The sequence below is a fragment of the Eubalaena glacialis genome, chromosome 10, assembly GCF_028564815.1.
Source record: "Eubalaena glacialis isolate mEubGla1 chromosome 10, mEubGla1.1.hap2.+ XY, whole genome shotgun sequence".
NCBI lineage: Eukaryota > Metazoa > Chordata > Mammalia > Artiodactyla > Balaenidae > Eubalaena > Eubalaena glacialis.
The window spans coordinates 113902260-113915882 of NC_083725.1; positions in this window are offsets into that span (position 1 = coordinate 113902260).

Genomic DNA, 13623 nt, shown 5'->3' on the forward strand with positions numbered 1-13623 from the left:
CACCGGTTTGATTTTCTTTGCAAAAGGGCATTTTTAAAAGTCTCTGCCCCAGCTCAATCCAGCTATAGGAGCAGGGATGGGGGCAGAGAAATCCTCTTCTGAGTCAAAACCAGGAGGGGCAGCACCAAGCTTTGCCGGGGCTGCAGATCATAAACGAGAAGGGGTGGGTGGAGGAAACAAGATCAACATAGGCATGAAACTATGTCACCAAGAATGTATTCTTTTGCATGAGAAAAACACATTGTCTCCTCCATCTCCGCTCCCGGGGATCCCCCAACCCCAGTCTCTCCTGGGTTCATTTTCCCTTTTCTGCCCCTCAGCTCTGAGATGGGCATCTTCCTTTCCCGGGTAGAGGGCGACCTCTCCTACATTGCTGTGAGGTACTTGGACAACAGCTGGGCAATTTCTTACGATAAACATTCACCTCCCATATGACCCCACAATCCTACTCCTAGGTGTTTACCCCAAAGAAATTAAACTCTATGTTCATGCATACAAAACAAACCTGTATGGGAACATCCCTCCTTCCACAGCCCGGGAGGTAGGGATTCTTACCTGCTCTGCAGAGGGTGCAGCTGAACTAGCGAGGGGGAGTCACCTGTGCAAGTGGCACAGTCAGTAAGCAGAAGACCCAGGATTCCAAACTGGTTCTTCTAGTTGGGAGGCCCACGCGCCTTCCCTTACGCTGTGCAGCCAGTTGTAAACTATTTGAAGGAAATAGCTGTTCCTCACTCTTGTTTGTCCCTCCAGAGCAGCTAATACGTAGGAGATTGGACCCATGAAGGGGTGCTTCCCAGGTACAGCGGGTTGCCTGGAACTGAACCCCACTCTCTGATGGAATGAAGGTCAACAGTCTCTCCACGAACTCACTGCTAACGAAGACTAGCCATTGGTACACCCTGCAGGGGAGAGCACGATGCATTCAGGAAACGGCGGTTGAGTGCCCGTTGTGCTGGGCACTGAAGTGAGAGCCCGCACACGATCGTACAGCTGTTCCCACTCTTCACCTCACCCCTGGTGCTTAAACAGAGCATCTGTCCTCACCTGAGGGAGCCAGATGGACCACACAGCCGCATCTCAAAGAGAAGGCCCAGGGCTCACAACCAAAAGCAGAAATCCCCAGCCGGTCTACAAGTCTCAGTCTCGGCTTGGCCTGAGACAGGAAAACCAGAGACAGGCAGAGGTGAGCCCTCGCAGGGAACATTCTAGAACCTGACCCTCAAGGAGCCCCAGTCCAGCCTGCAGGCTCCCTGTGTTCATCACCTGTAGGAAACAGGGGGCAGGGAGCTCTCCTCGCACCGGGGAGAAGCCCCTCTCTTTCCTGAGACGGCTGGGCTGGAAAGGAGCTCTTCAGAGGACAAAGAAGAGAAGGACGGGGGTCCAGGAGGCGGTGTGGGTGGGCGTGCAGCATGGGAGTGGGTCAGAGTGATGTACACAAGCTGGGTGTGAGTGCATTGTATGCACAGAGCATGTGTGTGTCAGCGAGTGAACCTCTGACTCCCAGGAGGTCTAAAATGTCTCCTAAAGGGCCACCCGCCTCGTACCCAGCCCCGTGTGTCTCTCGTGAGGGATGGAGCTCCGAATTGCACAGCTCAACGTGTCAGACGCAGTGCTCAACACTTGACCCACTTTATCCATCACTCCTTGGAGTAAGAACTGTCACTGCCCCACTTGACAGATGAGGAGACTGAGTCCCAGGGAGGTAAGGTAACTTGCCAAAGATCCTTACCTAGTGGGTAGAAGAGCAAGAGTGAAACCTAGGTCTGAACGTTTCCAACATTATGCCCTTAACGATCCCAGAACATCCCAGGCAGTCCTGGGGCAGCTCAGGTCTGGGCTCCAGGCCAAGATCCGGGCTGGGGATCACAGTGCAGTTAGAGTTGGCAGTGGGGCAGCGCCCTTCTGGAGTTTACAGGAGCAGGAGGTAGGTGGCCCTGGTCACACTCAGAATGCGAGATACACCCTTGACGCAGGAGTTCTATTTCAGGAACACTCTGAGGCCAGCCAGCACCCCACCTCCCCATGACTCAGCTGAGCCAGCCGCACCCCAGCAGGGGGCTGAGCTGCCACGGTGGGGGGCAGAGAGGAGACATGGTTGAGAGCAAAGCCTTTGACTACAGAAGTCAAGACTCAACTTGGCCCAAGATGGGACAATTTGAACATCAAAAAGAGTAACTACACATAGATGGAAAAAATCCAGTAATTGAAATCTGTGTGCTCATCATGATATTTTTTAAAAATTTGTCACCTTTGGAGGGTGCAAAAGACTCACCATGTCATTTGAAAAACTGGTAAACAAAGGAAAAGATTCAAGCATTTCCTAAATGAACTATACTCAGGGAACCAAATTAAAAACTACAAGAAAATGCGAAGTCACAAAACAGCGCTGAAAAGGCAGCCCTACCTATGTATGCAAATGAGCAGAAAAATTATCTGGAAGGACACACACCAGGCTGTGTAAAGGAGGAAGGAGCGTGGAAAGAGACTTTAGCCTTAATGCCAGCAGTTTTGATTTGGGTTGGGTTGGGTTGGGTTGGGTTGTTCCTGTTGTTAACAAGGAAAATGTATTCACATATTTCTTGTGGAATCAAAGAAACTGATTGTTTTTAAGGTAGGGCTTTGGAGTCAGACTCCCCTAAGTTCAGATCCCTGCTCTGCCTCTTGGGGAAGTCCCTTTACCGGAGCATCAGTGCCCTCAGTGCACACTTGGGGGTAATTATGCCTGCTTCACAGGGTCGTTGCACAGATTCGAGAAAAGCCTTTCTCGTGCTGCAGGCTGCAGCGAGCACTCAGGAAGTGTGGCTAGTTTTGAGCCACAAGGAAGAAGGAGCATGTGGAAGGAGGATGAAGGGATGGAGGGAAAAGCAAAGGGGCGGCGATGTTTGGAGATGAGAGGGAGACAAGGACGCCTTCTGGCGGCCCGCACCAGGGCCCACCACTGTGAACCATTTCCCTGGTCGCACCGACGAGGACAGTGAGACGGAGGAGGTGGGCCTGGGCACTGGGCAGAGGCTGCCCTCCCCGAGCCCACCACACCTGCCCCCTCAGGACGGCCCAGAGAGGCGCTCCTCCCCCGACCCGGCCCTGCAGGCCTCAGCTTGTGCCAGAGCTGCAGACCAACAAGGAAACCCCACACAATCACCACCAACAGAGCTATTTTCAAAATAAAAGCTTATTGTAAGTTTGGACTGACAGAGGCCATCCTTCTGTCAAGATGGTGTCTGTGTATTGCTGCCTGGATGCCCAGCCTTTATCGCTTTAAGAGTTTGGTTTTGGGCTTCCTAGTGGCGCAGTGGTTGAGAATCTGCCTGCCAATTCAGGGGACACGGGTTCGAGCCCTGGTCAGGGAAGATCCCACATGCCGCGGAGCAACTGGGTCCGTGAGCCACAACTACTGAGCCTGCGCGTCTGGAGCCTGTGCTCCGCAACAAGAGAGGCCTCGACAGTGAGAGGCCCGCGCACCGCGATGAAGAGTGGCCCCCGCTTGCCACAACTAGAGAAAGCCCTCGCACAGAAACGAAGACCCAACACAGCCAAAAATAAATAAATAAAATTTATTAAAAAAAAAAAAAAGAGTTTGGTTTTCCCTCTCATGCTGCCCAGGCATACAAATATTTAGAAACGTGAATCAAAGTTCACGTGAAAACTGCTCTGTCTTGAAGCAGGGCAGGGTACAGGCCGGGTCGACAAGCAGGCCTGGAAGAAGAGCCATCGGAGTTTGAGAGGTAGGTTCAGAAGGAGCTGGTGGTGGCTGAGGTCAGGGTCACGGTCAACACTCACCAAGTCTCAGGGCAGAGTGGAGCTGGGAGGAGGGCAATGAGCCAAGCCCGAGGGTGGGGGGGGGGGGTGGGGGGGGGCGGGGGGGCGGGGCCAGGCAGGGCAGAGTGGCAGAGCCCGAGGGGAGGAGTTTCACCAAGGAGGAGGAGCCCCAGGGAGACCCGAAAACTGGGACTGCCCTCCACCAGCCTCAAAGCCGATGGAACAAGACAAAGCAAGTCATCAGAGGCACCCTGCCCCGCCACACACGGAAAGAGAATGAGTCGCACAGCCACCAGTATGGCAGGGGATCACTCCCCTTTCTCCCTGCGGCTGACAGTTCAGATACCTATTCTAGACCAAAGCGGAACCCCAAATCCACGACTGCCTGGGGGTGGAGGGGCTGCCCTTTTAGGCACCAGAACGCTATCCTACCCAAAGCCTCCAATAAGTATCTCTCATACGACATGCACCTATGGGCTATTACATCCTGGGCAAACTGGGCAGGGGTGGGTGGGAGCGGGGACCCTTAGCATCCTCACCGTGGGGCACGTGGGGGGTAAGCAAGGACCAGTAACCTACATCTTTCAGGCTTTCAGCAAAAAGGGGGGCTTTACCGTCAGGATACAGGTAGACTGGAACGAGACTGGACAACGACTGACGATCCGCCCCTCTCTGCAGACCATCTGCTCTCACAGCCCACGTGGTCGTGTTCCCGAGGAGACGCAGCCCCTCTCAGTATCTCCACTCCATTCTCCTCTGGCTTCAGGGGACAATCTTGGAAGTATCTCTCATCCTCCATTCTGGAAGGAGATAGGGGGGTTGGCTTAGCTAATTACCTCCCGGACCGTTGGCCAGAGCCCTATGGGCCAGCCCCCACTTGGGGACGCTGGACACCTTTTGAGTGGCCAGCCTGGAGTCATGTGATCTTGCTTCATCCAATCAGTGCCGTCCCCTTGCCACGACGTCACAACCCTGTTTCCCTGAGCGGGAGGACTCGCTGTGCCCTGTCAGCTAAAGGAACTTCAGATGGAGCCAGCATAGTGAGTAACCCAGTCGTGCATGGTGGCAACAGGAAGAAACGTCACTGACCCCGTGCTGCGGCTTGTGGCTTTTCACCTAATCCAGTCTGTTCAGGGTGTCAGAAAATCAGACCCAAGTGCCATATGACAGTCATCAAAGCCAGGGCTGGTGGGCTGGGGATTCTGCTTGTCCCTGTACTGTCCATGAAGCTGCTAGGCAGGAAAGAGGCCAAAGTGCCCCCCAACTGTGCAGAGAGTGGGGCAGGGGCAGGCCACACACCAGCCTGCTGGCAAGCAGGACCACAGCCTGGAAGACATACCTTTTTGGTCTTAACTGTGTTTGTGTTTATGTATATGTAATTTTTTAAATTTATAAAAGGATATAAAATGAAAGATAAGCCTCTATACTCCCCACCCCCATCCCCTAGCCACCCAGGTCCCCTACCTAGAGGAAACCTTATCAGTTTCTTTCTTTTTTAAATAAATTTATTTATTTTATTTATTTATATTTGGCTGCGTTGGGTCTTTGTTGCTGCGCACGAGCTTTCTCTAGTTGCGACGAGTGGGGGCTACTCTTCACTGCGGTGAACGGGCTTCTCATTGCGGTGGCTTCTCTTGTTGTGGAGCACAGGTTCTAGGCATGCGGGCTTCAGTAGTTGTGGCTCACGGGCTCTATAGCGCAGGCTCAGTAGTTGTGGCACATGGGCTTAGTTGCTCCACGGCATGTGGGATCTTCCCGGACCAGGGCTCAAACCCGTGTCCCCTGCATTGGCAGGCGGATTCTTACCAAATCCACCAGGGAAGCCCAACCTTATCAATTTCTGATATCCTTCCTGGAATATCTTAGACTACATATACTTTTTAATGAGTTTTCTTAAATCTTATATCTATATAAAAGAACAGTCATAAGTGTAAGACATAAGAAATAACAATAAAATACCCATGCACCAACACCCAGTTGAAGAAATAGAAAATCACCAATATCTTAAATAAGCCCCACGACACAAAAAAAGTCTGTACACAAATGTTCACAGCAGCATTATTCATAATTGCCACATGGTGGATGCATACTGATGAATGGATAAAAAACATGGGTAGGGACTTCCCTGGTGGTCCAGTGGTTAAGACTGCGTGCTCCCAATGCAGGGGGCCCAGGTTTGATCCCTGGTCAGGGAACTAGATCCTGCATGCCACAATTAAGAGCCCGCAGGCTGCAACTAAAAAGGTCTCGCACGCAGCAACGGAGATCCCACGTGCCACAACTAAGACCCAGTGCAGCCAAATAAATAAATAAATATTTTTTTTAAAATGGGTATATATATCCATACAATGGAATATTACTTGGCCATAAAGAAGAAGGAAGTAATAATTCATGCTACAACAGGGAGGAAACTTAAAAGCATGCTGGTGAAAGAAACCGGTCACAAATGCTACCTATTTTAAGATTCTATTTATATGTAATGCCCAGAATGGACAAATATATAGAGACAAAAAGTAGATTTATGATTGTTTAAGACTAGAGGCACAGGCAGTGCTTGGAGGTGATAGCTAAAGGGTATGGAGCTTCTTTTTGAAGTGGTGAAAGTGTTCTAAAATTGATTGTGGTGATTGTTTCACAGCTCTGTGAATATACCAAAAACCACCGAATTATAGACTTTAAATGGGTAAAGTGGATGGTATGTGAATTCTATTTTAATAAAGCTGTTATAAAAAAATTAACCCAATTACTCTCCCTCCTAGTACTGTTGTAGCCACTCTCCTGAATTTTGTGCCTATTAATGTCTTGCTTTTTAAAAGTTTTTACAAATAAAAAGGTATCCCTTAACAATATTTTTTTAATTTGGTAAAAACAGAATCAAACATCATACATTCTACAACTTGATTATTTTTGCTCACGATTAGGTTCCATGCTGACGGATTGTAGCCATTGTTCATTCACGTTCACAGTATTCCCTTTGTAGACTGTAGCACAGCTAATCATACTGTCTCGGGTCAATGGACATTGGGGGTGTTCACTGCTGCTGACAAAACTGCCACGAGCGTCCTCATGCAAGCCTCCTGGAGCACCGGGCGGCTCTTCTCTAAGCAGAGGCTTTCAAACCTTTTTGACCAAGACTCACAGTGAGAAATACACTTTACAATGCATCAGGATATTGATGTATACAAGTAAAAGTCTTACCAAAAAATTTGCCAAAAAACAAGATGAAATTCACTCTGACAAATCCTATTCTCTATCATTGTGTTTCACTGAATGATTTTTAAAATATTGACTGTGACCCACTAAATAGAAGTTATCACTCACTAAAGGAGCACAGACCAGAGTTACTGGGTTGTAGGGTATGACCTTCAGCTTTATTAGAAAAAGAATGGAAAATTAAGCTTCCTACCAGCAGAATACCAGAGATGTAACTGCTCAATATTTAAATATTTGTCAGCATGGTAGCTGTAGATTAGGATCTTTTAATTCACATTTCTATAATTACTTATGAAGTGCCCCATTTTGTCATGTGTTTATTGGACATTTGTATTCTCTCCTCTGTGGAAAGCCTGTTAATATATTTGTCCACCTTTCTGTTGGGTTTTTTCCTTACTATTATTTTTTTTAATAGATTTATTTATTTATTTATTTATTTATTTATTTATTTTTGGTTGCGTTTCGTTGCTGCACGCGGGCTTTCTCTAGTTGCATCGAGCAGGGGCTGCTCTTCGTTGCGGTGCGCGGGCTTCTCATTGTGGTGGCCTCTCTTGTTGCGGCGCACGGGCTCTAGGCGCACAGGCTTCAATAGTTGTGGTGCGTGGGCTCAGTAGTTGTGGCTTGTGGGCTCTAGAGCGCAGGCTCAGTAGTTGTGGCACATGGGCTTAGTTGCTCCGCAGCGTGTGGGATCTTCCCGGACCAGGGATCGAACCCGTGTCCCCTGCATTGGCAGGTGGATTCTTAACCACTGCACCACCTGGGAAGCCCTCTTTTCCTTATTGATTTGTATGAGTTCTTTATATATACTGAATACTAATCCTTTGTCAGTTTTTGTGTTACAAGTATCTTCTCCCAAGTGTTGCCTGTCTTTTCATTTACTTTATTATTCTTATTTGATGGAATCAAATTTACCTTTTGGTGCTTTACTTATTTTTCTGTATTATTTTGTGCTTATGAACTACAGAACGGTCATAAAAGTGTTCTCCTATATTTCCTTCTAAAAATTTTGTACTTTTGCCTGTGATGGTGAATTTTGAGTCAACTTGACTGGGCCAAGGTATGCTCAGATAGCTGATAAATCATTATTTCTGGGTGTGTCTGTAAGGGTGAGTCTAGACGAGATTAAGCATTTGAATTAGTAGACTGAGTAAAGATCAGCTCTCACCAATGTGGGTGGTGTGAAATGTGAAATAAAATGGGGTCACTTATGTCAAGGGGTTTTTAAATGGAACCAGGAGGCCATTAAGGAGGTGGACTTTACCCACATCCTCCCTGAGCAGAACCTGAACTTTTGAATTGGGTGAAACCACAAATATTCCAAGGACTCTGCAAAAACACTTGCAACTTGTCATAGCAACGGGTTATTACGTCGCTCTAGTGATAGCCTTAGCAATCCTGTTCAGCCAAGACTAGCTTCTGCGTCCAGCTCCAATTAAAATTCTTTGCAATGCAAACCTTCCTTCTTTGCCTTTAAAAACCCATGACATTAACTCCCTGGTAGGACACTGTTTAGGTTGCTATCCAAATCTGTGTGCCCTGCATTGCAGTTCTTTGATCCCAAATAACTGCTTTCTGCCTGAATATGGCCTCCTAGTTTTATTTAGGTTGACAGTGAGCATCATCCCATCCGCTGAAGGCCTGAATAGAACAAAGAAGGTGGAGGAAGGACAATCTCTCTCCTTGAGCTGAGAGGTCCATCTTTTCCTGCTCTCAGATATCAGAGTTCCTGGTTCTCTGACCTTTAGACCCCAGGACTTACACCAGCGCCCTACCCTCCATGTGCTCAGGCCTTCACTGGGACTTAGACCATCGGCTCCCTTGGTTCTCCAGCCTTCAGACTTGGACTGAATTACATCACGAGCTTTCTGTTCTGTGCTTGCAAATAGCAGATGGTGGGATTTCTCAGTCTCCATAGCCATGTGAACCATTTCCTATAATAAATCTCCTCTTGCATCTATCTATCTATCTATCTATATCCTATTGATTCTGTTTGTCTGGAGAGCTGCAACTTATATATTGCCTTTCACATTTAAGTCTGAAATCCTCCCCAAACTGACTTTTTCTGTACAGCGCAAAGTCCATATGATTATGCAGTTTTTTGAGTACCGTTTATTGGTTGAGGATCAGCAAACTATGGCCCACAGGTCAGATCCAGCCCTTTCCCTGTTTTCATACAGCCCAGTAGCTAAGACTGGGTTTTGCATTTTTAGATGGTTGGAAAAAAATCAGAAGTTAATATTTCATGACCCATGAAAAGTACATGAAATTTAAATCTCAGTGTACATAGATAAAGTTATGTTTTTTGTTTTTGTTTTTTAATTTAATTTATTTATTTATTTATTTTTGGCTGCGTTGGGTCTTTGTTTCTGTGCGAGGGCTTTCTCTAGTTGCGGCAAGTGGGGGCCACTCTTCATCGCGGTGCGCGGGCCTCTGACTATCGCGGCCTCTCTTGTTGCGGAGCACAGGCTCCAGACGCGCAGGCTCAGTAATTGTGGCTCACGGGCCTAGTTGCTCCGCGGCATGTGGGATCTTCCCAGACCAGGGCTCGAACCCGTGTCCCCTGAATTGGCAGGCAGATTCTCAACCACTGCGCCACCAAGGAAGCCCGAAGTTATGTTTTTATTCTTTTACAAATACAGTTTTATTAGATACACACCCATGTATTACAGTACATAGACGTGAATTGACTATGGCAGCTTTCCTGCTACAACAGCAGAGTTGAGTAGTTGCATCGCTTTGAGGCCTACCAATATTTACTCCCTGGCCCTTCACAAAAACTGTTTGCCAGCCCTGAATAGTTCATCCTTCCCCACTGATCTGCAGTGTCACCTTTGTTGTAAATTAAGGTTTCATATATTTGTGGGGTCTGTTTTAGAGGTTCTACTCCATTCCATTAGTTAGCCTAACTATCCCTGCACCAAAAATGCACTATTTTGATCACAATAATAATTTATAATAAATCGATATTTGATAGTGCAAGTCTACCTGCCTGGTGTTTCTTCTTGGTAATGAAAAAGCTAACCTTGCCTCTTTACTTTTTCCAGGTCCATTTTAGAATCTGGTTGCAAATTTCAGGAAAGACCCTGTTGGAATTTGGTTTGGAATTGCACTGAATCTAGAGATGAATTTGGAAAGAAACTGACATATTTATGATACTGAGGTTTCCTAGCCATGCAAAGTCCTTCGATATTTTCTCCAGAGAGATCTCATTCATGTATTGCTTGAATATTTGGGAAAACTCCTCTGTAAAACCATCCAGGAATGCCATTTCTTTGTGGGACAAATTTTAAATACTGATTTAATTCCTTTAATGGTAATAGGACTACTTAGATTTTTTTACTTATTCTTGGTTCAATTTTGATAACATGTTTTCCTTAGAATGTATTAATTCCATCCAAATTTCCCAATTTATTGTCATGAAGTTATTTATTGATTTCTTGTTTTTTGATCTCCTTAGCATCTGTAGTTATATCCCCCTTTTAATTCCTAAAACATTAACTTGTGTATTCTCTTTTATATGCTTATTTTGGTTCATATCTTTTTAATTCCTATTTTTTTTCCTTTTGTCTCTTTCTCTCTTTTTTTTTTTTGGTATAATTGACATACAACATTATCTTAGTTTCAGAAGCACAACATAATGATTTGATATTTGCATATATTGCAAAATGATCACCACAACAAGTCTAGTTAACATCTGTCATCATACATAGTTACAAAAAATTTTTTTCTTGTGATGAGCACTTTTAAGATCTATTCTCCTAGAAACTTTCAAATATGCAATACAGTATTATTAACTATAGTCACCATGTGGTACATTACATCCCCATGACTTATTTATCTTATAACTGGAAGCTTGTACTTTTTGACCCCCTTCACCCATTTCACCCACCCCCAACCCCCAGCTCTGGCAACCACCAATCTGTTCTCCGTATCTATAAGCATGATTTTTTTGAAAGATTCCATATATAAGTAAGATCATACAGTATTTGTATTTCTCTGTCTGACTTATTTCGCTTAGCCTAATGCCTTCAGGGTCCATTCATGTTGTCGCAAATGGCAAGATTTCATTCTTTCTTATGACTGAATAATATTCCGTTCTATATGTATACCACAATTTCCTTATCCATTTATCCATTGATGGACACTTGGCTTGTTTCCATATCTTGGCTGTTGTAAATAATGCTGTGACAAACATGGGGGTGCACATATCTTTTCAAGTTATGTTTTCCTTTTCTTTGGATAAATATCCAGAAGGGGGATTGCTGGATTGTATGGTAATTCTATTTTTAATTTTTTGAGGAAACTTCATGCTGTTTTCCATAGTGACTGCACCACTTTACATTCCCACCAACAGTGGACAGGGCTTGTCTTTTCTCCACATCCTCACCAACACTGGTCATTTCTTGTCTTTTTGATAATAGCCATGAGGTGATATCTCATTGTAGGTTTGATTTGCATTTCCCTGATGATTATTCCTGTTGAGTATCTTTTCATGTACCTATTGGCCATCTGTATGACTTCTGTCTATCTTCTTCAATTGGATGATTAACTCATTAATTTGTACCTTTTTCTTTCTTAAGGTAAGAATTCATGCTACACATTTCTTTCTAGGTATCCCTTTACCGGAATGACCCAAGTACTGATCTCTAGTATTTTTGTTATCATCCAGTTCTAAATATTTTCTAGTTTCCATCATGTTTTCTTCTTTGACTCATAATTGATCTAACAATGTGTTCTAAAGTTTCTAAAAGGATAGAGTTTTTCTAGCTATCGCTTTCTTATTGATTTCTAACTTAATTTCATTATGGTTAGAAAAGATGATCTCTATGTTACCAGCCCCTTGAAATTTTTTGCGACTTGCTTCAAGGCCAAGGGCGTGGTCAGTTTTCATGAGCATTCCTTTGTGTGTGGTCAAAAAGAATCTATATTCGACAATTGTACTATATGTGTTCATTAAATCAGCTCGTTGGTTTTTCAAAATTGCTGTATCTTTTGTGCCTCCTTGATTTATCAGTTCCAGAGAGAGGTGTATTTAGATCTCCCACTGTCATGGGCAATTTGTCATCTTCTCCTTGCAATAGGCCAAAATTTTCAGTATCTATTTTAGGACTTTTATTAGGTGCAAACAATTTTAGAAGTATTATACCTTCCTAGTGAGTTGAAACTTTTTTAAGAAACTTTTTTGGAGCCTTTTTCAACACCAGCAACTAATTCTCTGATTTCCCAGATACCAACTGGGTGTTCAACAATTCAGTTCAGTTTTGACACTAACCACTGGGAGCTGGCACAGACCTCAGAGCTTAAGTGCTCAGTCCCCTAAGACTGCCCTCCTTCACCTTTACACACCTTTCACCATTCGCAAGACCCAGGCCACCTGTACTTCTGTCAATGGGCTAAAAATCAGGGGTTCCCACAACTCTTCCTGAGGTTCAATAATTTGCTAGAACAGCTCACAGAACTCAGGAAGCCACTTTAATTATGCTTACCGGTTTACTATAATGTACAGAACTCGGGAACAACCAAATGGAAGAGATGCATAGGGCAAGGTGTGTGGGCAAGGAGCTTCCATGCCCTCTTCAGGCAGCCACTCTCCTGATACCTCGATATGTTCACCACCAGGAAGCTCATCAAGTCTCCTTGATCAAGAGTTTTTATAGAGCTTAATCTTCAGCTTGCCCACCCCTCACCTCCCCTTCTTAGAGAGCAGTAGCCTGAAAGTTCCAACCCTCTAATCACTTGGTCTTTCTGATGACCAGCCCCACCTTAAGGCTATCTTAGTGTCCCCACCCTAAGTCACCTCATTAGGACAAACTCAGGTTGATCAAAAGGGGCTCCTTAGGAACAGGAAAAGACATGCCTATCACTCAGGAAATTCCAAGGGTTTTAGGAGCTCTGGCCAAGAACCAAGGATAAAGACCAAATGTATTTCTTATTATGCCACACCTTTTATCTTTTTTCTGTCTAGTAATCATTTTTGGTTTAAAGCCTATATTGTCTGATATCGATATAGATATACCAGCTTTTAGTTAATTAGTATTAACTAATTAACCAGTTTTTAGTTAGTATTTGCCTAGTATATTTCTTCTTTTAATTACAAAAATTATTATATAATTTATTGAAATAATTTCAAAAGTTTCATTTTATTTAAATTTTCAAGTTCAAATTTCAGATACTTTTAAGATGCTTACTAGGTAAAAATTTTAATATACAAAAAGTACTAGAAAGACTAGTACAGTGGTTACCCATATACCCAATGCATAGATTAAAAACTTGTTTTGTCATATTTGCTGTATCTGCATCTATTTTTTAATAAGGTCATGTGTTTTACATAAATCTCATACCATTTTCACACTTCATAAGATTCATAATTTCTTAATATTCTTAAATACCCAGTCCATATTCAAATTTTCCCTATTATCCCAAATTGCTTTTATAGTTGTTTTTCACACTTAGTTGTTTTGTCTCCAACATGTCTTTCAGTCTAGGACAGTTTATACACACCGCCAATTTTTCTCCTCGATAACATTAATGTTTTAAAGACATCAGATGAGTTATTATGCACAATGTCCATCTTTTTAACTTCAGTCTTTGTGTCCTTATGTTTCAATTGGATCTGCTGTAGACAGTATTCCCTGGATTAGTTGTCTAATC